Source organism: Pinus tabuliformis, chromosome 6, assembly GCF_031772625.1.
Source record: "Pinus tabuliformis cultivar Carrire ecotype Pingquan chromosome 6, CPIR1, whole genome shotgun sequence".
Taxonomy (NCBI): Eukaryota; Viridiplantae; Streptophyta; class Pinopsida; order Pinales; family Pinaceae; genus Pinus; species Pinus tabuliformis.
In genome coordinates, this window is record NC_142292.1 from 1,763,991,348 (window position 1) to 1,764,016,179 (window position 24,832).

Genomic DNA, 24,832 nt, shown 5'->3' on the forward strand with positions numbered 1-24,832 from the left:
CTTGCGTGTTCACGCATAACCTTATCCTTCTGTTGAAAAACACTTTTCCTGTTGACCTCCCGTAATGGTTGCTCTCTTTGAACCCCTTCCCTATCCCTGTCAGCATCAGGCATCGATGGTTGGACAACCACGTCATCCAGAGTAGATTGCCATCCTCCAGATAACGTGGCATCCCCCCATTCCTTCTCGGCCTGTATTGCTGCCCGAATCATGGCCTCCGTGGCCGATGCATCTGACCCACACTCCATGCGCCTCCAAAAACTTCTCCCTGGCTTAGCTATAGTACCTTTTGTCCTAGTTAGATTTCCAAATCGGGACTTTGTACCAGAATTTAATAAGCAACTGACCGATCTCTGAACATAAAACCCGGATGAGGTAATGCCAAATGAGGGAATTTAAGACACTTCTGACACTGGATCTGGCGCCAAGAAGACTCGGGAAGGATGGTTCCAGATTTCGAGAGAGGCGCGGAAATAGATACAGCCAGTTAGCCAGAGATAATAACTATGGATGATGACACCTCTTAAGGCGAATGACAGAAAAGGGATAAGCCTAAATTCTTTATTCCCACAGGTACGGGACACGTCATCTAAGGTACATATCCCAAATCCCTATGAGATTTGAAATACCATGCCGGTTTTGGAATTTTAATTTCCGATCCCGTGAAATGGGTTTTCCAGCCCAAAAAACCAAGGATTCTATTTTGGTGGAAAAAAACTACAGGCTACAGTCCCGGATCCTTTAGAGAGTGAGAGAGTCAGCTACAGTAGCAAGCTCATGAGCTTAGGAAAAAACAGTCCCTATCAAGAAATCTTCCTAGGCTTACAGAGAAACATACCAGCTCCTTGTATATTGCTAACTGGATGACGAATCTTGGAAAACTATGCAACAGCAATATATTTCAAAAATACACCACCAGGCTCCTATTTTAAATCGAAAATCTGAACAGGGTTTATAAATCACTACAAACTTCTTCAATTTGTGTATGATTAACCAAAACATTCTGAATAATCCAAACCCTGAACAGAGAAGCTTAAAACATGCTGAGTAAACCAGACCCTGAACAGAGAAACTTAAACCATGTTGAATAAACCAGACTCTGAACAGAGAAACTTAAAAATGGCCAATTCATAATTCAGACTCTCTTCCCATCTTTATATTTTTAAAGCGCCAGAGCAGAAAATTTTCAGACTATAAAACTCACTGTAACTGTGCAGCTCTATAATTCAGAAATAAAAACTGCATCCCATAAGCTAAATAGAGACAGAAAACAAACTGTAAAGGACAAAGAGTCTGACCTTTTACCAGGCGCATGCCGAGGGGAGAGCGTCTTTTATCCTCCAGCAAACCCGAAAACCAGCAGATTTTGAGCCAAAGCAAAAACACCGAAGGATGAAAGCGGAAGGGTGAAAACGATAAACTGCCAGCTTATGAGAGAAACTCAGCCCTACGCCTGGGCGCGCAGGGAAAAGGGAGAGGCTAGCCAAAACTTTTCTCCCCTACCAAAGAACTGGTTATGTAATGGCTTCAATGGACGATAGGCCAGTGAAAAAACGGAGTGTGCGTGTCAGCCTATGGTTTAGCATGAATGGCTATAGACTTAAGTGTCGTCAGGTGGCGATGGGATGAAGCACATCGGGTAGCAGACATGCATGGTCGTTCAGACAAACAACAGCTTAAAACGTGGCGGTAAAATAGACAAAGCAAGACATGCACTGGCTCCCACACTTACCTGCTTAATAGTGATAGGCTATGAATCTGTAAAGAACATGGCTGTGGCGACCTGGTTGGTTGCTTTCAGCTCGCATCTCCGCCTCGGCACACGCCCCGCATAAATTATTTTAAATCAAAACTCTACGCGTTACGAAAAATCATCGAAGTATTGGTTAATGGAAGGTATCATATATCGAGAGTGATAGATATTGTAAGTTTTTAAAGCAATTGTCTCGATATCAAGAATCCCAAATTCCCGAGGTATCCCTGGAGTGAGATATATAAGGTGAAGTGGAGTGCATATAAAGTGGTTCACTTCCATTATAAATTATAGTCATTTGGTAATTTAAAAATTTGATAAAATGAATTACAATTATTTTGTAATTTTGAGATTTCAGGTCTTGTAATTTCTTTTAAAATTGGGAGTTGTAATAAACTATCATGATCTCGAAAACACATAATTTTAATTGTTCTACAATTTGGTTGTGGTGATTTTGTAAGACCGTTAGTAAAAAATGAATTAATTGGTAAAAAATAATTGAAAACCAATATTTACAATTAATCTACAAAAATTAAAATAATATACATTTTTAGCCATGACGGTAAAAATTAACGAACTTCGAATGAGTGTAATTTTCAAATTGTGAATCCAAATGAGATGAAATGAGAACTGATGGAAAACTTGCGAAAATTCGAACATAATGAAGCAATCATAATGGAAATATGACGAAAATGAAAATTTAACAAAATTGTAGGACACTTAACTAAATGAAAATATTAAAAAGTTATTTAGTCAAAAATTTATGGAAAGGGTCCCCATTATTTGAAATAAATAAGTCAAAAATGGGGTGTTGAGTTTTCACCTCAACAGATCCTTATGGTGGTTAAAAATCATTGAAAATTTTATCTTTTCTCCTTTTTCTGTTTTCTTAAGCCCTTAAAGGGAAGTTGTTAGGCCTGGGGAAAAGTCAAAATTCAACTAAGGCTTGTTGAAGGGAGTTGTTGAAGATATTTAGAGTTATTTTCACCTTGATTGACCTCATAAACTCAAAATATAGCTTGTTCCATGGTGAAAATTTCCCTAATAGGAATGATGTCCTCAACCCTAGGAAATTTATGCCCTAATAAAACCCTATTATTATACAAGGCTTCAACTTAGGGATTATTTGAAGGTATGACATCACCTTAGTTGATATTATTATTGAAAATACCTTTTTCTTTATGCTTTCATGCCTAGTTGGGACTTATTTTGGCTACACCTTAAAACCCTAAGTATCAAGTATCCTTTGAAGGCTTTGTTTATGGTACATTGTTCCTTTTATAGAGGGAATTGTGCCTTAGTCCATCTAAGAAGTACCTTGTTTAGCCTTTCACATATATCACCTTGAGGAAATTGACTTAAAATCTTCTTTAGGTGGGAAACTGGGAAGCCTCTCGTGTGGTGAGATTCCACTAAAGAGTATAAGGTGGATTCTAAGGTGACAATGGAAATCCACCTCATTGTTGCATATTGGTCTAGCTTGTGCCCTATGAGGCTATCACAAGGCCTTTTAGATTTTGAGGCAACATTTCTAGCATCATTTCCAGGGAGGATTTGAGTCAACCTCCTTGTTATCTGAATAATACACTTCATTATTATTTTGGAGAGAATATTTAATAGGAAACAACATACATTCCCTCATGGTGACTAGTAAAGGTGATCTTCATATCTTGCCTAATAGTTTTTCCGATGACAATATAGCTCCAAGGAAGAAAATAACTACTTGTCAGATAAGTATTGCGGCCTCCACATCTCCATTAGTTCAAAAGAATCTTGTGGTTAGAAGTCTCTTTGTTAATGCATCTACCTCTAGCACCATGGCCAAACCTTGGCTCATTGCTACATCCAAACCATTGGATGTGAGTGGTTCCCCTGATGCTCCTTAATCATTTCCCAACAAATATGAAGAGTGGCTACCCAAATTCAATGGTTCTAATGCAATCACAACTGAAAAACACATGCATGAGTTCTATCTGAATGTGGGTGCTAGGTTTATTTAATAAGAAGATGTGGCTATGATGTTGTTTTCCTTGACCTTAGAAGGAAGTGTTAGGGATTGGTACATTAGTTTGCCTCAAGGAAGTAATACAAATTGAGATATTTTCCACCAAGACCTCAACAAAACATGGGACATGGTCAAATAAGACATTCAACTTCTAGACAAATTCCAGGAAGCCAAGAAAACCAAGCATGAAAACATTAGATAATTTACGCAACAATTTGATAATTTTCTCAAGGAATTCCATAACTTGTATAAACCAACTGTTAGGTCCCTATAATACTAATGTATTCATTTATTGTTATTGTAATTGTACCCCTTATTATTATTGTTGTGGCCATGTTGTCCCCATATTGTTATTATTGTGCCCCATAGAAGCCCACTATTGTTATTGTTGTTCCCTTACATTATTATCGTTATGTTGGCTCTAATTATGTTGTGATCTCTTAGACTCCTATATATAGAAGGTCTAGTCATTTTTATAATCCAAGAATTGTTCATTTTATGTAATGTAAAGGAGGTTTCCCCCTCGAAGACGCTACTTTTGAATTTGTTTATCTATCTCTTTCTTCTATTTTGTGAGCTGGTTTCATAACAATTGGTATCAGAGCTTTGGATTCTAGGGTTTCGCTGCTTCAAATAGGTTAGTGTGGAATTGTCGCTATAACTTTTGTTTTATGAAGCTTCATATGCAGAAATTAAAACCCATTTGAGCCGAAATGGTGATGAACCACAAGACCAAATTTCATATCTTATCTCACTATATTTTCAGAGATATGCACTGAGGAAGTATGGTTTTTGCAGGCTCCCAAATTCAATCTCAAACAGGTCACCTTGGGAAAATCGTCATAACTTACTCTCTGAGGATCAGATTCAAATTTCGTAAAAAGTGACAGAAATAGGGAGGACTGTAGTTTTTTGGGTATCAGATTGTTGGGTATCATCATATTTAAGAGAAAATTCTAAGGTTCAAGTAGCAGAAGATCACATCGAGCATCAAAAAAAAGCTCTCAAACTGTTAAAGGATAACCTCAATTTGGCGCAGAATAGAATGAAACAATAGGCAGATCAACATTGCAACGAAATAAGTATTGATGTAGGTGACTGGTTATTTCTATGACTACAACCATACAAACAAATGTCCCTCAAGCAATCTAAGAAGGATAATAAATTATCACCAAATTATTATGATCCGTAGAAGGTGTTGCAAAAGATTGGTACTATGACATACAAATTGGAACTTACTGCATCTTCTCGAGTACACCCATTTTTCCATGTTTCATGCTTAAAAAAGGTTATAGGTGACAAGCTCCCAGTTCAAACAATATTTCCAGAACTTGACGAGGAAGGAAAAATCATATTGGAACCTGAAGCAGTCATAGAAACAAAACTCGACAACTATGAAATCGATCAATTTCAAAGTATCTCATCAAGTGGAACAACTTACCCACTGAAGATTCCACATGGGAGGATGAGAATTTTATACAAAAGCATCCAGAAATACCCAAGTGTTGAGGACAACATTTTTTTGAAGGAGAGGGGCATGTTAGGTCCCTATAATACTAGTGTACATTCCCTGATCTTTATTTTAATTGCACCCCTTTTTATTATTGTTGTGGCCATGTTGTCCCCGTATTGTTATTATTGTACCCCATAGAAGCCCACTATTTTTATTGTTGTTCCTTACATTATTATTGTTATGTCGGCTCTGATTATATTGTGACCCCTTAGACTCCTATATATAGAAGGGAGGTCTTGCAATTTTTATCATCCAAGAATTGTTCATTTTATATAATGTAAAGGAAGTTTCCCCCTCAAAGAGGCTACTTTTGAAGTCGTTTATCTATCTCTTTCTTCTATTTTGTGAGCTGGTTGCATAACACCAACTGACAAGACTATCCTTAAAAGATACATGGGAGCCTTTTCTAGAACTATGCCATATGTTCTAAAGGAAAAGAAGCCTAAATATTTGTATGAGGCTAAAATATTGTCTATGTAAATATATCATAATTTAATTTCATCCAAAATTAATTTTCTAGCTTACCCAAGGTCTAGAATTTAACTAAAAACAAAGCCTAGCACCCAGGTAGACAGTGCCTTGCAAACATTTTCCTAAAAATTTGATAAAGTTACTACTAAGTTATTGCAAGGATAGATGGTTATGATGATTAATCTATCAATTTTGGAAAGGGAAAGGGGATCCCATCAAAACATTTCTCCTAAGCCACAATTTAACAAATAAGGACCTCCCAAGAAGAATTCTTTCATTGAAGACAATGTTTCAGGAAAAGGTGTACCCAACACTCTTGCTCCGATCAATATGGTTGGAAAATATGGGTGCTCTTGGTGTAAATCATGTAATGGATTTCATATCAAGAGGAGTGTTCTACAATCAAGTTGAGAAGGAGGAAACCATACAGAATCTTAGCATTGTTAATGATAATTCACCTCTTAACTTCTTGCATGGAGAATCCTGCTTCCAACAACAATATGAAGAAGAAAATGAAGAACCTACTAGTGATCATGATGATCCAATCATGGTTGTTGAGGAAGGATGACAATTCAAAGGATTACATTATTATAGAAGATATAACTACCAAAACCAAGTACTAGTAATAACACTACCTTTCAAAAGAGTGTTAGACCACCCACTGCACATGGTCCTAATATGTCTTTGGATGTTGACAAAGGGGATTTTTTGGGAAAGATGAATGTGTAGGTGCCTCTTTTGGATCTATCCAAACTTGAACCCCAAAGGAGACAAGTAAAGAAAGCATTCAACTTTGAGAAAGAGCTTGAATACCATCCAATGGTTCTCATATTATACATACATACATACATACACACACACACACACACACACACACACACACACACACACACACACACACACACATATATATATAAGTAATGGAAGGAATGCCCCTTCTTTCTATCCCTAGTGATACACAATTTTATTTTTCATATTGTATGCTTGACTCTTTTTCCTCTGCCAATATAATGCCTTTGAGAGTCATGAACCATTTGGAAATGGAAATCACTAGACCATATAAGAACACATGCGGGTTTGAATAAAAGTTTATCCTAGTGTATGGTTTGATAAAATATTTTAAGGTATCCATGGCTACTAACAAAGATATTTTTGTATTAATGGATATTGTAGGCATAAATGTGTTAGATTCTTGGGGAATGGTCTTATCTAGGAAATTGTGCATTTATATCAGACGACATCTACAAATGAACTTATCATTTTCCACTATACCTATTGTATATGGAGGACCATTCATTCTATCTATATAGCCACACATGCTTGAGCATGTGGAAGATATGGAACTGTTCCCATTCCCTCAACCTATCGAAGAATCCAAAGGTAACATGCCTTCAACAAACTTACACCTCAAACAAAAGCACTTTAGCCAAAGGCTCATGAAAATCATAAGGAGGTTGAAACATCAAGAAAAATATTCCATGTCAATAACACTCATGTAAGCAAGACTAAGAGGTTGACATTCCAAGATAAGAAGAAACAATGGATCTAAAGACACATAAAATATTTTCAAGTTGGTGATTTAGTCCTTTTTTATATTAATCCCATTCCATTTAGGATCCATGATAAAGTGTGAATTGGATACTGTTATATTGCTAAATTTGATGGTGAACACCTACCTTCTTTGGTGGGAGGAAATCATCTTATTTTGTTCAATGGAACCTGATGTATTTTAATGAGTATTTGCATTGCATTTGTGTGTGAGAATCCTACTTGTCCATTTTTCATGTTATTGTGTTGCATTCTAGATTAAATTGCATTTATCTAATTTTTTCCTTTTAGTATGGATTTATTATAAATTCGATATGCTAATCAAAATTTATATCTAGTGTAAATTACATAACTTTAAAACCTTAATTTGGAGTGTATCTGAATGACACATTTTTTCTTCATATATCTATGAGATTTGAGCCCTTATGAATATAAAAAAACTGGTTTGTAATACTTTGATTTGTATTCCATACAATTCCACTGGTGTGACCAAACATTAATGTTCTAATGAAAGTTATGGAAACATTCGTAAAACATGTCAATTTTTGGCCTCTTCCCATGAGAAAACTTGTGTAATTTTCCCTTTGTACAATTATTAAAATATAAATAACGATAAGCACCCCGTACACATGTTGGAAAAAAAGTTGATTTTAGTGTGTAGGTAATAGGTCTGCAAGCCCAAGAATAGATGTGGTTCTCATGAAATCCATGTTTGAGCATATGTATCATGCATTGTATGGTGAGCACATGTCCTCGAGTTGGATCCATATGTTACCCACCAAAAATTGGTAACCTTATAGTAGAAATTTTTTTCCCATCTTGGATAGCTAGTCAACAACCCTACAAATTGCTCATTGATGATGATATGCCACATTACTATGCCATTTTCATGGGTCAGTCACCTCTCAACATTTGTCATTCCTTGGGAAGGAAGGTGGGATACCACTCAATAGGTACATTGACCATTTTGCAATCAAGTGATTTTACTTAATGTTTTGGGTACTCTAACATGGACAAAGGGGTATGCCTTTTTCTTACCAATAGAGAAGAGCCATCAGATCATCCCTCTTGCTGAACTCAGGCAAGAAATTTATCCTTAAGTTGATCTAGGGCTCAACCAAGCCACAACTAAAGTTTACCTCTTTGATAAGAGGACTTCTAGAAATGTAATAATTGATCTAAATGAAAATTGATCCTAGAATGCAAGAAAAAGGAAAGAAATCCTAAGCCTATCTCGGTTAGGAAGATGTAGGTCTAACGCAACGGAGAGAAAAGTAATTAAATGATTGAGATTTTAACATGTCTGGTTTTAGGTGAATATCTGGCTAATGAAATAGTTATACTAGCTGATATTAAAATTACCAAAACATGATTTGTTCAAAGACCAATTAAAGGTGAATGATTAACCAATAACACAAGGAAATAGTTCTCTTAATGTCGACAGTAATTAAATCGAATTTAGATAGCATATTTTTGAGTAAATAGTTACTCATAAATCAGATTTAAGTATAAGAGAAAAAGAGAAAATTAACAACATATCAATGAAACTAATGAACTAGATAGCTAATTCATCTTCACATTAAACAATAGTGCTCAACATGAAGAAACAAATACACAGATATGTCATTAAAAAGATGAAATTTGCATTAAAAATAGTATTTAAAATACAAACTAATTAAAATTTGGTTTGTTTCTATGTTCCTTGATTTGATCTCCGCCAATCTTTCTCAAATCATACCCTCGCCATTAAAAGAAAGAGTTTCAATAGTGGAAGCTCTCCTCCCAATACAAAGTCAATAATTGAAAAAGAAAAATCTCAATAACTCAGATCTGAGTTTATCCCCCTACTTCTACAGCTCTAAAATCCATTACAATAGTGTTTCAGAATTCATTTAGTGCAGAGAAGAGGAACCCATGAAGCATTCTCTAAAAGCCCTATTTATAATTACAAATGAAAATCAAAATGAGAGAACTGTTTGGAGAATGAATTTGCTCCACAAACTTGATTGGACTGAATTCTTTTTCCTCTCTTGTTGGATCAATTCCATTGATCCAAATCTTCTCTTCCCCATCTCCTCAATTGTACTCCTGCCAAAAACCAATCAATAAAAAATTAAAATGCAAATCAAAATAAAAAATACCAAATCTGAAAAAACAAACATCTTCAATCAAATTTTAATTAAATAAATAAATACAAAGAAATATGTGTTTTCATTGATCCTTGTAAATATCTTATTGGTCAAAGAGAACATAACTAATGGATCTACAATCAACAGAGACTTTGAGCAAATGAAAATGCAAAAAATAAAACTCGGAAAATTAGTTTTGGTTACAAATTCGGAGCTTAATTTTTTTCTAAATTTTAGACTCATTTAATGACTGAATATGGTAATGTAACTAATTCAGAAATATTTTCTGTGATTTTATCTATCTAATGAGCCATCTTGGGCCTCATTTGGCCAAGTAAAACTCAACTTATGAGCTTCCAAAGTTGAAGTATCATTAATGCCAAAATTCTAGAAAAATTCTACCTCGACCATGATTGGACATTTTAATTAAAAATTCTAATTCTAATTCTAATTAGTTGTACAATTAAATTTAATTAAATAAAATTATTAAATTAAATAAATACAAATTAATTAATATCATTAGATTAAATTATTATTATATCAATTAATTAAATTAATTACATGTTAATTAATTTACAAATGAATTAAATTATATACAAAACTTAAAATATAAAATTTACAAATGAATTAAGTTATATACCAAACTTAAAATATAAAATTTAATTGAATTAAACAAGAGTTAAATAATCTTAAATGATTATATTAAGGTAGTTATTTAAAATATTGGATAAAACTAAACTAAATGTTATATCACAATTTCTAAATATCGGAATATTTTTAGATGACTTACGATAAATGAATTCCTGATATTATATTTGCCAAGGTTTCAATTATCACCCATGTTTTATTATAACCATCCACGCATAAAGTATATTAAATCAAACCTCCACGCATTATAACAAATCATCGAAGTATTGGTTAACAGAAGGTATTGGATATCTGGGGTGATAGATATTGTAAATTTTTAAAACAATTGTCCCAATCTCAAGGATCCCAAAGTCCCGAGGTATGGTTGGAGTGGGAGATATAAGGTGAATTGGATTTCACATAGAGTGTGTTTTTTCCATTATAAATTATAATTTTTTGGTAATTTAAAAGTATGATAAAATAAACTATAATTATTTTGTAATTTTGAGATTTCAAATTTCGTAATTTTTTTTTAAATTGAGAGTTGAAATAAACTACCGAGATCTTCAAAACACATAATTTTAATTGTTCTACAATTTGATTGTGGTGATTTTGTAGTATCGTTAGTAAAAATGAATTAATTAGTAAAAATTAATTAAAAATCAATATTTACAATTAATTTACAAAAATTAAAATAATATACATTTTGTACATTTTTAACCATGACGATACAAATTATCAAACTTCGGATGAGTGTCATTTCCAAACCATGCATCCAAATGAGATGAAACAAGAATCGATAGAAAGCTTGCAGAAAGTCGAGCGCAATGAAGCAATCAACATGGAAATTCAATGAAAATGAAAATTGGGCAAAATTGTAGGAGACTTAACTAAATGAAAATTATAAAAGGTGATTTAGCAAAAAAAATATGGAAAGGGTCCCCATTATTTGAAATAAATAATTCAAAAATGGGGGTGTTGAGTTTTCACCACAACAATTGGCGACACGTAGGGAAGAACTAGTTATCTCTTGTTAAAGATGATGAACTTCAATTTACCCAAAGGATAAAAAAAATAGATTTCATGAAACCTTCGAACAGTAAAACATTTCACATGGGTCCCACATTAGTGAATTAAGTAATATAAGCTTGAAAAGATAAGTATCAAAACAGGCCAAGTTTAAAATCATGAATCCAAATTTTGGGAAAAAATTATTTTAAGATTACCTCGTATGAAAAATAGAAGAAGGTACAAATTGGAGTGTTTTGATAAAGCATATATCCATCGATATAAATGGTTTCTAACATCGCTTCGCTACCAACGAGCATGAATAGTACCCCGACAAAGTCGTATTTTATGTCATACAAGCATGGCCCCGTTGTCAATGAATGTCCATAGCCCCAATGGGTTTACTTGTATTTCATATGCTTCCTCTTTTAATCACCCTTTTGATAAACACATATATGAGCTTATATTATGATGTACCTGAGTGAAATAGGTGGGATGGTAATAAAGACTTATTTTAATGGATATAATACTTCCATGATTTTGACTCCAAATCTTTCCCCGTGACTATCATTCAGAGGTTTTTATAAAGTGGGGAGATGGGAGGGATCCATTGAGTTAAACTCAAGTCAGTTATTTCCTTGAAAAGGTGAACTATATTACTTAGAAAGGATGCATGTTCCTCCATGAAAAATATTTTAAGCAAGAGAGCTTTAGGATTCCATAAAGATATACCTTTAATGGTAAATATTTCCCATGTTTGCCAACCAATGTTGGGTAAGGAAAATGCCTTACACATAAATTTTAGCGGAGCCACCGAAATCAAACCAAAACCAATAGAAAAAGGGAAAAATAAATGGAAAACAAACTTCAAAATGGTGAAATGAAGAAAGGAAAAGTTGAAAGACAAACCCGAATTTAAAAAACAGACCCCAACAAGACTAATTATAAAAATGTCTCAAGAAAAGATTAAATAGAAAAACCATGGTTTTTTTCATCTTATATTGAGATTTTAATGAGATTCATCTTGTAGAGTTATAATAAATTAGGCTCTGAACAGTAAGGTGAATAACAATTATGTGGTGAAATTAAACCAAATGAGAAGTCTAAGTCTACTGTAAATTTTCTTGTTTCATAGCAAAGCCTGCAATGAAAGCATCTTAACGGTCTTTCTAAATAAAAGTAATGCTTAAGAAACAAATTAAAAAGTTCAGGGACTCTTCAGTTTAGTTGATTTGATGATCACTATTGTTCTTCAAAACTCGAAAGTAAATAAGAAGAACGAGCTCCAAATCTTAGGTGTGTAGTAATTCTTGAAGTCCTACAAAACAGAGTTTAAGATCAACAAAAACAAAACAAAACTGAACCAAAAAGATGTAAAGAAAAGGAAAATAATGAAAATGGGCATATGAAACTTACCACTGGATAATTTCATTTAATATTGTACCTGAGAGATATCATTTTCTCCAACAAAAGGCAACCTCTTCTTTTGATTGGAATAAAAGCATGAAGACATGGTTTTCAATGTATTTTTTATTGGCCCATAATCATGACTTACTACAGTGAGCAGCAAACTAGGAAAATAATGATTCATGTTTAAGGAATCATAAGTAAATAAATCTATTAGAAATGAGAACGAATATATACTTCTCTTTGAATTGCAGCGATAATGTTCTCTTTGTCTTTTCAGATTTCATATCAACTCCAAAATTTTCATAAAATCTCAAAATTCAAGACCAAGTCCCAACCTATGTGACACATATGTGTTTATGGAAAGAACTTGAATATTTTCTTGATAAATATGAAGTGATATATTAAAAATTCAAACATGAATTAACCATTATCCATTACCTTTACTTGTTCCAAATTTCTTTACCAGTTGGTTGCATCATTGTAGTGGTTGCTCAAAAGGGTATTTGAAAAGCAAATAAATATGCATACTAAAACATGATCAGGATGATGGGATGAGCATCTGATAGTAAGATAAAGATGAAAATGTAGGCAAGCCACAGGTGATGCATTTCTCATTAGCCAGGAAGATTGCCATGAAGAGTAAAAAGAGGCCCAAGTGCACACACCATGAAGAATGTATACCCTTAAATTCACAGTCATCCAGAGAAATGAATGCTTGGAAGTTTGACTAAATTATAACTAAAAATGCATCCAAGCTTTCAAATATCAGAGTAACATGGAATTCAATGTAAAGATACAAAGATAAGCAAAGACAACTCCATGTGAATATAATGATAAGTCAGACTATATAGTAATGAATGAATTGACGAGAAGCCAACAAGATTATATTAATATGATATCTCACTTAGTCCGAGATGTTAAGAAGAAAAAAATAAATCTCAGGAAGAAAATTCAATTGATTAATGATAATAACTCGATATACGGAGGTTTTGAAATACGAAGAGACTTTGAAAATAGTTCTCGCAAATTATTTATATAAGAGTTACGATAAAAAGAAAGTATGAGGTTACTTATTGAATAGAAACATAATATCGGAAATTCGGATATAATGGTAATTTAATGTACCTTTACAAGACTTCGAAACTGAGGAGATCGAGTAGAGAAATAAAATAGGCCACATGGATCTCAGAGAGACAAATTTTAGAAAGTGTTTTTAAAATGCTTCCGATATAACATAAACCCAAGAGTCCGATGAGCCAGAAGGCCTGAAATTTTGATATTTGTAATGGGCTCTGAATTATCTCAGAAAAAGGAAATGTGACTAAAGTGGATGTAAGATAAATGAGTGCAGTGCAAAGGTTTAGCTCAACATGGAAAATGTAAGATTCAAAATGGGCAAAGATAGGATCATTTTGTAACCTGCTGCAAAAATCAATTTGTGTGATTTTCCTTTGCTTATAGAAAATCTGAATAAGAAAGGGAAACATGCAGAGAAGCACAAATACAATGTACCAAAAATTCTGATAAGAAAACAGATACTTCCCTGAACATGTTGAAAATTTGAAAAGACTAGCTTCTTGCTTATTTCTAAATCTAATTAATAAAAATCAAGTCTCTAGATCAAGCCAATGAAGACCTGCAAAAGAAGAAAAAAATAAATAAGAAGTAAACTAATGGAAAGAGAAATTGACAACAGATAAAGATGAACATGTGAATGCATACCGGGTAGAAAATTGATTGCAACTTTACCTCATGAATCTTCAAATTCTCCCATGCATTTCTCAAAATTTGCATCTGTTCAAAATCATCTACTTATTAAAATGCTAAGTAATGAGCTTTTGATTTGCATCCACTTCATATTTACATTGAGGGACAAGAGTTGCGAAAAGTGATCATATAACAACTCTTTATGAATTGAAAATTGATTTTTTCAAGAACGTTTCATTGCAAAGATTCTTTTTAACTTCACCATTCCCAATTTTCTTTGCAAATTTTAATAATATGATGAAGCCTCATTAAGAAGAATAAGCAAGTGTTGCATAAGTGAAATTTAAGAAATCATACTTTTCGAACACTCTTAGCATCATAGGCTCATTACATGTTTATCAAAAATATGCAAATAGGAAAAGGATTTAAATTTAAATTAATATTTTCCTAATACTAACTAAATGAAAGGAAGCATGACTAGTTATAGTCATACTTCCAATGTAATCATTCTCTCATTTTAACTCTTGCATGTATGTACAGGTCAAACATTAGTAACAAGGATATAGTTAAACGAACAAAAATAAATTTGAATATAGTATGTACACTAATTTCTAACATATTTACAAGAAGAAGCTTATTTACAATCACCCTCTCTAAAAATGTCCCTTGCAGTTGAATTTCAATTAGATCATAGAAATATGGATGGATTTCCATTAATGATTGGAAGAGGTTCAAAGGAGAGAACAACAGGCCAGATTGTGGAAATACACTTTTAGATACAATGGTCTGCATGAAATTGTAAGTCTTATGTACATATGTTAAATTATTAACAATCTTCTGTGTAGGAAAACTTTCCAAATGTCTTTCAAATGGGTCTATGAAATACGGATGGAAGTCAGCTACATTCAATAGAAGATCATTAATTGAATTAGATTGTTGGTCATATTGTGAAGATACACTCTCTTTTGAATCATTGACCGGAGAACACACTCTCTTTTGAATCATTGACCGGAGCTATTGCTCTTGTTGGCACTGCTTTTGAGAGGAAATGAACAAGTGATAAGAGATGAACATCAAGTGGAATTGGAAGAGCAATAGCTCTTGATGTTCATGATTATGATTTGAAACTTCATTTTCCCATTCAGGCAATGCATCAATTAAGTGTTCAATGCTGAACCGCTCAGCATGCCAGCATAAAGTAAGAAACTAATAAAGGCAGTTAGAAAACAAATCATAAAAAAACAAAATAAATGAAGGATAAATAACAAAATCAAATCACTATTTACAATAATATTACAATTATTGTTACAACACAACTGGGACTGGTTTGAAGTAATTTCCTCTTGACAAGAATTGGCCAGAATAATGCAATTAGAATGATCACCAACACTAACTTCTGAATTAGAGAGAGGATCATGACTATGAATAGGAATGAGAGCTTGATCATCATAAGAATCATAGATTGGGATGGGTTCTTGAATGCTAAAATCATGAGTATAATTAAATGTTTGAAAATTAGAGTCAAATGCAGAAATTATTGTATTGATTTTCTCTTCATTTTCAAGTATAGTTTGATTTGGAACATGAGGATTTAATAGGGAATGAGAGAAATCAACATCCTCAATGTTAAAGTAGTCATCATAAATGACTTCAAAACATTCACTAATATTATCTTTATTTTCATCTGATGTATCAAAACAAGAAGGAATATGGAGCACATGTTCATCAATGTCAGAAGAATGATCAATAATTATTTCTTTATCTTGATAAAAACAATAGGCAATTCATTAATACCAACCTCTCTGTTTTCTAGAACAACATTAATGCAAAGAGGGGATAAATTACTATCAACAAAAATATCAGGATAAAGAGAGAAATGTGAGTCTAAAGAAATGAATATGAAAATATCTCTATTTGCATACTCTTTTGCATTTTCTACATTATAAGTTTCAGATTCCAGATCATTCAATTGGCTACTCATGCTTTCTTGAATATTGTTGTTTGGCTGCCTTAAATTTGGCATTTCATCATCACGAAAGAATTCAGAAATTTTTGCAGGAAATTGCATATTAGAATCTTCGATTTCTACTTGTGTTTGTTGATTTGTTGATTGATTTTCTCAATTAATTTCAGGTTGATTTTATGATTTCAAGACAATTGCTTCTTCAAGATTGTTATTGATATCTTCTTGCGGTTGATTAAATAATTTTCCCAAGCTTTGTGATTGAGATTCATTGACATGTGGGAGTGCATCATGATCATCATTAATGCTATATGAAGTATGCACTAAATTAAGGAATTGATCATACATGGTAGAGGAAACTTCATCATGATTGGTATGCACCGCCATATTGAAATTCTCAATCATGTTAATAAAAGTTGAAGAAGATTTATCAAAGTTTGTAATGGTTTCATATGGATTAGGAATGCAAGGAAGGGAAAAAACATATTCAAACCAATCTGTCAATTCAATTTCGAAAGGTTTATCTTCAACTGTGAATCTTAAACAATTTAATTGAAATCTAATAGTAAAATCTATAAAATATTCATTTTCAAACCTTCGTAAATATTCAAATTCATCACATACATGTTCATAATCATAATAGTCGAATTCATAAAGGAATTTTGTGATGAGTTGATCCCAATTGTGAATAGAGGTAACTGGAAGAGAGTAACGCCAGTTTTTGGCTTTTCTTGAGAATGTAAGAGTAAAAACTATGCATAAAATACCTTCGTCAATATCATGAAAAGTAGAATTTGAAAAATTTTGAATAAACAATAAGGCATGATTAAATGCAGAATAATTATTCTTACCGTTATATATTACCTTTGACAAGTGTCTTACTATCTCTGGTGGAGTATTGGTGGATGCACATCCAAAGATACAACTCCAAATGAGAAGTTTGAGAGGAGTCATTATGATTAAAATAAAACTTTAAAATACAAAAACTCCAAAAGACAACAAGTCGTCAGGCCCACCTAGTCAGTGATTTAAAGCAGTTCCCTTTTCGTTTGGAATGGTGGTTCCAACTCGTTAAACCAGGTCCAGTTACATTCTCTCTATCTCTACTGGCTTAAAGTATGCATTTTTCTTACCAATAGAGAAGATCCATCAGATCATCCCTCTTACTGAGCTCAGGCAAGAAAGTGATCATTAACATGATCTAAGGCTCAACCAAGCCACAACTAAATTTTTCCTCTTTGATAAGAGGACTTCTAGAAATGTAATGATTGATCTAAATGCAAATTAATCCTAGAATGCAAGGAAAAGGAAAGAAATCCTAAGCCTATCTCAGTTAGAAAGATGTAGATCTAACTCAACCAAGAGCAAAGTAATTAAATGATTGGGATTTTAATATCTCTGGTTTTAAGTGAACATCTCGCTAATGAAATAATTCTACTAGCTGATATTATAATTACCAAAACATGCTTTGTTCATATACCAATTAACTGTGAATGATTTACCAAGAACATAAGGAAATAGTTTTCTTAATGTCGGTGGTAATTAAATTGAATTTAGATGGCAGATTTATGAGTAAAAAGTTACTCAGGAATCTAATTTAAGTATAATAGAAAAAGAGAAAATTAACAACAGATCAACAAAGCTAATGAACTAGATAGATAATTCATCTTCACATTAAACAATAGTGCTCAACGTGAAAAACATTTCACACGGATCTGTCATTAAAAAGATGAAATTTGCATTAAAAATAATATCATTTAAAATACAAACTGATTAAAACCCGGTATCTTGCCTTTCTCCTTGATTTGATCTCCAACAATCTTTCTCAAATCGTAAGCTTCATCATTAAAAGAAAGAGTTGCAATAGTGGAAGTTCTGCTCCAAATACAAAGTCTAGAATTGAAAAAGATAATTCCCAATAATTCAGATCTAAGCTTTCCCCCCTACTTATAGAGCTCGAAAATCCCTTACAATAATGTTTCATAATTAATTCAGTGTAGAGAAGAGGAACCCCTGAAGCATTCTCTAAAAGCCCTATTTATAATTACAAAAGAAGATCAAAATGAGAGAATTGTTTAGAGAATGAATTTGCTCCCACAAACTTGATTGACTTCAATTCTTTTTCCTCTCTTACTGTAGCAATTCAATTTATCCAAATCTTCTCTTCCTCGTCTCCTCAACTGTTCTCCTACCAAAAACCAATAAAAAAAATTAAAATCAAAATCAAATAAAAATACAAAATCTGGAAAACAATCATCTTCAATCAAATTTTAATTAAATAAATAAAAAGAAATTTTTGCTTCCCATTGATACTTGTAAAGATCTTATTGGTCAAAGAGAACATAATTGAATGGATCTCCAATCAATAGAGACTTTGAGCAAATGAAAATGCAAAAATTAAACTCAAAAAAGTAGTTTTAGTTACAAATTCGGAGCTTAATTTTCTACTACATTTTAGACTCATTTAGTGACTGAATATGATCATGAAAAAACTTCAGAGATATTCTTTGTGATTTTATCAATCTAACGAGTTGTCCTGGGCCTCATTTGGCCAAGTAAAATTTGACTTATGAGCTTCCATAATTGAAATGTCAACAATACCAAAGAAAAATTTTTCCCTTAACCAAAATTTGACATTTTAATTAAAAATTCTAATTCTAATTAGTTGTACAATTAAAATTAATTAATTATTAATTAATTAAAATCATTAAATTAAATATATACAAATTAATTAATGTCATTAAATTAAATTATTATTATATCAATTAATTAAATTAATTACATGTTAATTAATTTACAGATGAATTAAATTATATACCAAACTTAAAATATAAAATTTAATTGAATTAAATAAAAGCTAAATAATATGAAATGATTATATTAAAGTAATTTATTTAAGATATTAGATAAAACTAAACTAATGTTACAAAACGTAATATGTTACGAAACTTACGAAAGTTACTACGTTAATTATTATATAACAAAGTCATATGAAAACAAAGATAGGTTTGACCCAGTCTTGCAATCGGAGTTTGAAAGACGTGATACATCATAGGTGTTAAAGTATATCAGAGGGGAATGAATGAATGAATGAATGAATGAAAGAAAGAAAGAAAGAAAGAAAGAAAGAAAGCGTCTATGAGGCTAAAGATAGCCTATGGGACAAATTGCTTCTTCATCTGCTTGATGTATTTGGCCCTTTTTCTGTGAAGCTTCACAATAAATGCTCCCAACTTCTCGACAAACCCCTAACTAAATAGATTATCCCAAGAGCTTACTGCCAACATATCTACATAACTTTCCTTGTTCTCTTTGAAGGCCTCACATTCTAAAATGAAATGTTTTTCTATTTCCACTTTTCTGGAAAAACAAAAAATGCATACCCTTTCCTTCCACACTTCCTTTGGCCTTTTCCAGCGCCCTGTTTCACAATGGAGTTGATGAGAATTAGTCTTTAACTGAGCAATAAGAATTTTGGCTCTCCAAGAGATATTGGCTTCTATATATGCTTTTGGTTGATGATTATGAGTGGGATTAAACACTCCAATATAGTAATTTTTCTTTCTTCCTAGCTCCTTATCCCAAATACGTTTGTGGAACTTTTCCATAACAAAAGCTTTTATCTCTTTGCTATTTATGGGACGCGTGTTCAAGTAAATACCTCATTTACTAAACCATTTGTCATTTTGTTGCATCCAAGTTTTTTTGCTCTTGCACAATCTATCATTAAAGACAACCTTAGGCCATCTACCATCTTCCATTTTCTCAATTTTTTTTAAATACCTTATGACTCGCACCATAGCAATTGCTTCAATAGGAGCAGTCCCTGTTTCACTTAACAAGATATCATAAGGAACTACACTTTTCATCTTAAATTTCTTTGTAATCAAACGCTTCTGAATTTTCACAATTTGTCTCCACTGCATGTTGGAGGTATTGCTAGCCCACAGTTCACAACCATAGAGAATCACTGGAATCACTAGAAGCCTAAAAAGAGTTTGAGTGGTCTTCTAGTCCCATAACTCTGCCTCTCTACACCTATTTTTAAACGCATAAAATGCTTTCCAACCCCCCAAAGCTCTTTTCTTTCTACAACCATTCTAGCTTAGATTTTTGTTGAAGTCAATCCCAAGGTATTTGTAATCCGAAACTTCTTCCATAATGTTGCCTTCAAAGTAGAATTGATGCTGGTTATGTTTTCTTTTCTTAGAGAAGACCACTACTTTCGTTTTGCTGATATTGACTTGCATCTCCACACTTCTACAAAAATGCTCAAGAGATAGTAAGTGCTCTTGCAAACCAAGCGCTGATTTAGCAATCAGAATAAGGTCATCTGCATAGAAAAGAAGCCTTATAACAAACTTGCACAAACAGATACCATCACCCCCTTGCGAATTTAACCACTCCTCAAGCTTGTTGATATATAAACCAAAAAGGGTAGGAGATAGTGGGCAATCTTGCTTGACCCTGATATCACTTCTAAAACTTTCAGAAATGCCTGCTAAAGTTTTAATTTTGACTTTTACATCTTCATACAACCTATGCACAACTGCTCTCAAATGTTTAGGAACCCCAAGTTCCTCCATTCTCTACCAAAGTTTATCCCTAGGAACCAAGTCAAATGCTTTTCTGAGATCAACAAAGAAACAAAAGACTTCTTCCTTTTTCTCCCAAACTTTTTCAATGATGTGCCTTAAAGTTATGCAATGATCAACTGTGGAATGTTTAGGTTTAAAACCTGCTTGCCCTTTAGCATGCTTATCTTTTTCTTCTGCCCACTTGCTAATTTTTTTTTCTAGCATGCTTCCAAATAGCTTTGTAAACAAAGGGTTTAGCAAACAAAGGGTTTATCATGATGGTCCTATAACTGGAGGGATTATTGATGCCACCGCTCTTGAAAAGAGGTATTACCAGACTAGTTGACCAATCTGTGGGGAGCTCTTGTTGTATTATGTTGTTGAAGATTTTTGTAATGTGAGGTGCAAGAATCTTTGAGCCCCACTTTAGATATTCTGCTTGGAGTTCAGCTAAGTCTTTTGCTTTTCCAACGCCCAACTTCTTGATACCCATCTCTACCTCTTGTACCATGAAGAGTTCAGTATCAGTGTTGACCAAGGGGGGAGGGTCAACCTTGGGAACCTTCTCATAGAGTTTTCTTGCATAGTCAAACCATTTAGAAGCTGTAATATTATTTCCAATTTGTATCTTTTTCGGTTGGAGCTCCTTCCAAAATAATTTGGGATTATTTTTCCCAAGGAAGATTAGTTCTTCCCTCCTTGAAACCATGAAATCAACCTTTTTCTTGCTTAATAACTACTTGTACGATTTGAGCTTTATGTTATCCTTGTTTGACTCTTTCCACATTCTCCTTGCCTTTTTGCATTCCTCGTCAAACCAAGAATTAACCGGAAAGCAATTTGTTTCAGACTTCTTAATTTTTGTTCTTTTGCACTTTGCAAGTGCGCATTGAATTAAATGTGTTAATTCATGACTATGAAGGCTGTGAATTGTAATTTTCTCATTCTCAAAGAGCCTCTCTAGCGTCATTTTGAAGGTATTACAATTTTCTAGCGTCAAAAGAATTCTGCCCTGTGGGAGATTTTGTTGGACATGCTGAATTTTTTACTCTAATTGTTTTTTTCCAATCCAAGATAAACATAAATAAATTGGCTTGTGATATGATTTCAAATCCCACAGCTGATCTCCAACCAAAACTTCTTCCATTTTCTCACACAAACCATGTGAGCAAATTACATAATCTACCACACTTGCTCCATTGTAGGTATTGCAAGTGAAATTACCAATTACCGGACTTTGCCCATCTAGTCAAGCCATTACAAATGACTAAATCAAAGGTCCCACATAGAGTAAGCAATTGTTCACCAAAGAGATTGCAGCTCTTGTCCTCTGAAATTCTTTCCCAGTGATGATTACTTTCTTCTGTAAGCCAAATAGGGTCACAATCATCTTTACAACAAAGAATGCTAGCTTGCTCACTTGCAGTCCTAGCATTGAAATCATCAAATACAAGGACTTCACCTAGCTGCGAATATGTTGCAATATTCGCTTTTAAAGCTAAAAATGGATCTTTGTGGTCAAGCCCTCTACCTTTGTATATTTTTTAAACCTGTGGTGCAAAATAGCATGTTGCAATTCTGATGTGGTTTCCATTTTCGGATATTTTAAACCAAATGAATTGCTTATTTGAGTCTTCTTTTTCTAACTAAATAAGACGACCTTCTTTCTCCCTTACTAAAACCATGATACCCTCGTGCCCTTTGCCATTCCCTGTTGCCTTGTTCCACACTGCCATCTTCCAGTATCCTTCAAACAAAAATTTCTTGCACCCTTCATGCTCATGTGTTTCTATGAGGCAAATTATGTCTCTATTTTCCGCAATAGGCCCTAACCCAGGTCCTCGTCTCCATGGGTATCAGAGATCGATTAACATCGGGAGTTTCAAAACAAGTGCTCCAATATTCAAAGGGCCTTACGATGTTCAGATATGTTATATCATAACTTTTAAATATTGGAATTTTTTTTTAAAATCACTTACGATAAATGAACTCCCGATATTATATTTGTCAAGGTTTCAATTATCACCTATGTTTTATTATAACCATCCATGCGTAAAGTATATTAAGTCAAACTTCCACGCGTTACGACAAATCATCAAAGTATTGGTTAACAGAAGGTTTCGGATATCGGGGGTGATAGATATCGTAAATTTTTAAAGCAATTGTTCCAATATCAAGTATCCCAAAGTCTTGAGGTATGGTTGGAGTGGGAGATATAAGGTGACGTGGATCTCGCATAGAGTGTGCCTTTTCCATTATAAATTATAATTATTTGGTAATTTAAAAATCCGATAAAATGAACTACAATTACTTTGCAATTTTGAGATTTCAGGTTTCGTAATTTCTTTTAAAAATTGAGAGTTGAAATAAACTACCGAGATCCCCAAAACATATAATTTTAATTGTTCTACAATTTGGTTGTGGTGATTTTGTAGGACCGTTAGTGAAAAATGAATTAATTAGTAAAAATTAATTTAAAATCAATATTTACAATTAATCTACAAAAATTAAAATAATATACATTTTATACATTTTTAGCGATGCTAGTAAAAATTTTCGAACTTCGGATGAGTGTAATTTCCAAACCGTGCATCCAAATGAGATGAAATGAGAACCGGTGGAAAGCTTGCGAAAATTTGAAGGCAATAAAGCAATCAAAATGGAAATCCGATAAAAATGAAAATTTGGCAAAATTGTACGACACTTAACTACATGAAAATATTAAAAGGTTATTTAGCCAAAAATTTATCGAAAGGGTCCCCATTATTTGAAATAAATAAGTCAAAAATGGGGGTGTTGAGTTTTCACCTGAACAAATTCTTGTGGTGGTTAAAAATCATTGAAAATTTTATCTTTACTTCTTTTTCTATTTTCTTAAGCCCTTAAAGGGAAGTTGTTAGGCCTAGGGAAAAGTAAAAATTCAACTAGGGCTTGTTGAAGATATTTAGAGTTATTTTCACCTTGATTGACCTCATAAACTCAAAATATAACTTGTTTCATGGTGAAAATTTCCCTAATAGGAATGATGTTCTCAAACCTAGGAAATTTATGCCCTAATATTATACAAGGCTTCGACTTAGGGATTATTTGAAGGTATGACATCACCCTAGGTGATACTATTATTGAAAAGACCTTTTTCTTTATGCTTTCATGCCTAATTGGGCTTATTTTGACTCCACCTTGAAACCCTAAGTATCAAGTATCCTTTGAAGGTTTTGTTTATGGTACGTTGTTCCTTTTATAGAGGGAATTGTGCCTTAGTCCATCTAATAATTACCTTGCTTGTCCTTTCACATATATCACCTTGAGGAAATTGACTTAGAATACCCTTTGGGTGGGAAACTGGTAAGTTTCTGGTGTGGTGAGGTTCCACTAAAGAGTAGAAGGTGGAGTGTTAAGGTGACAGTGGAAATCCACCTCGTTGTTGCATATTGGTCTAGCTTGTACCTTGTGGGGCTCTCACAAGGCCTTTTAGATTTTGAGGCAACAGTTCTAGCATCATTTCTAGGGAGGATTTGAGTTAACCTCCTAGTTATTTGAATAATACAATCCATTATTATTTTGGATAGAATATCTAATAGGAAACAACATGCATTCCCTCGTGGTGACTCCTAAAGGTGATCCTCATATCTTGCCTAATAGTTTGTCTGATGATAACATAACTCCAAGGAAGAAAATAACTATTTGCCAGATAACTACTGCAGCCTCCACATCTCCATTAGTTCAAAAGAATATTGTGTTTAGAAGTCTCTTTCCTAATACATCTACCTCTAGCACCATAGACAAAGCTTGGCTCATTGCTGCATCCAAACCATTGGATGTGAGTGGTTTCCCTAATGCTCCTTAATCATTTCCCAACAAATATGAAGAGTGGCTACCCAAATTCATTAGTGTTAATGCAATCACAACTAGAAAACACATGCATGAGTTCTATCTGAATGTGGGTGCTAGGTTTTGTAGGTTTTAACCCCATACAAAAATTACCTGCATATGAATTCTAAAACACAGAAAATAAACAATGCGAGAGCATAACACATAAAACACATATACACAGATATTTTCCCCTGGATCCCAAAACCGGGACTACCAGCTTGATTTTTCATTATTTTCCTTTCAATGTT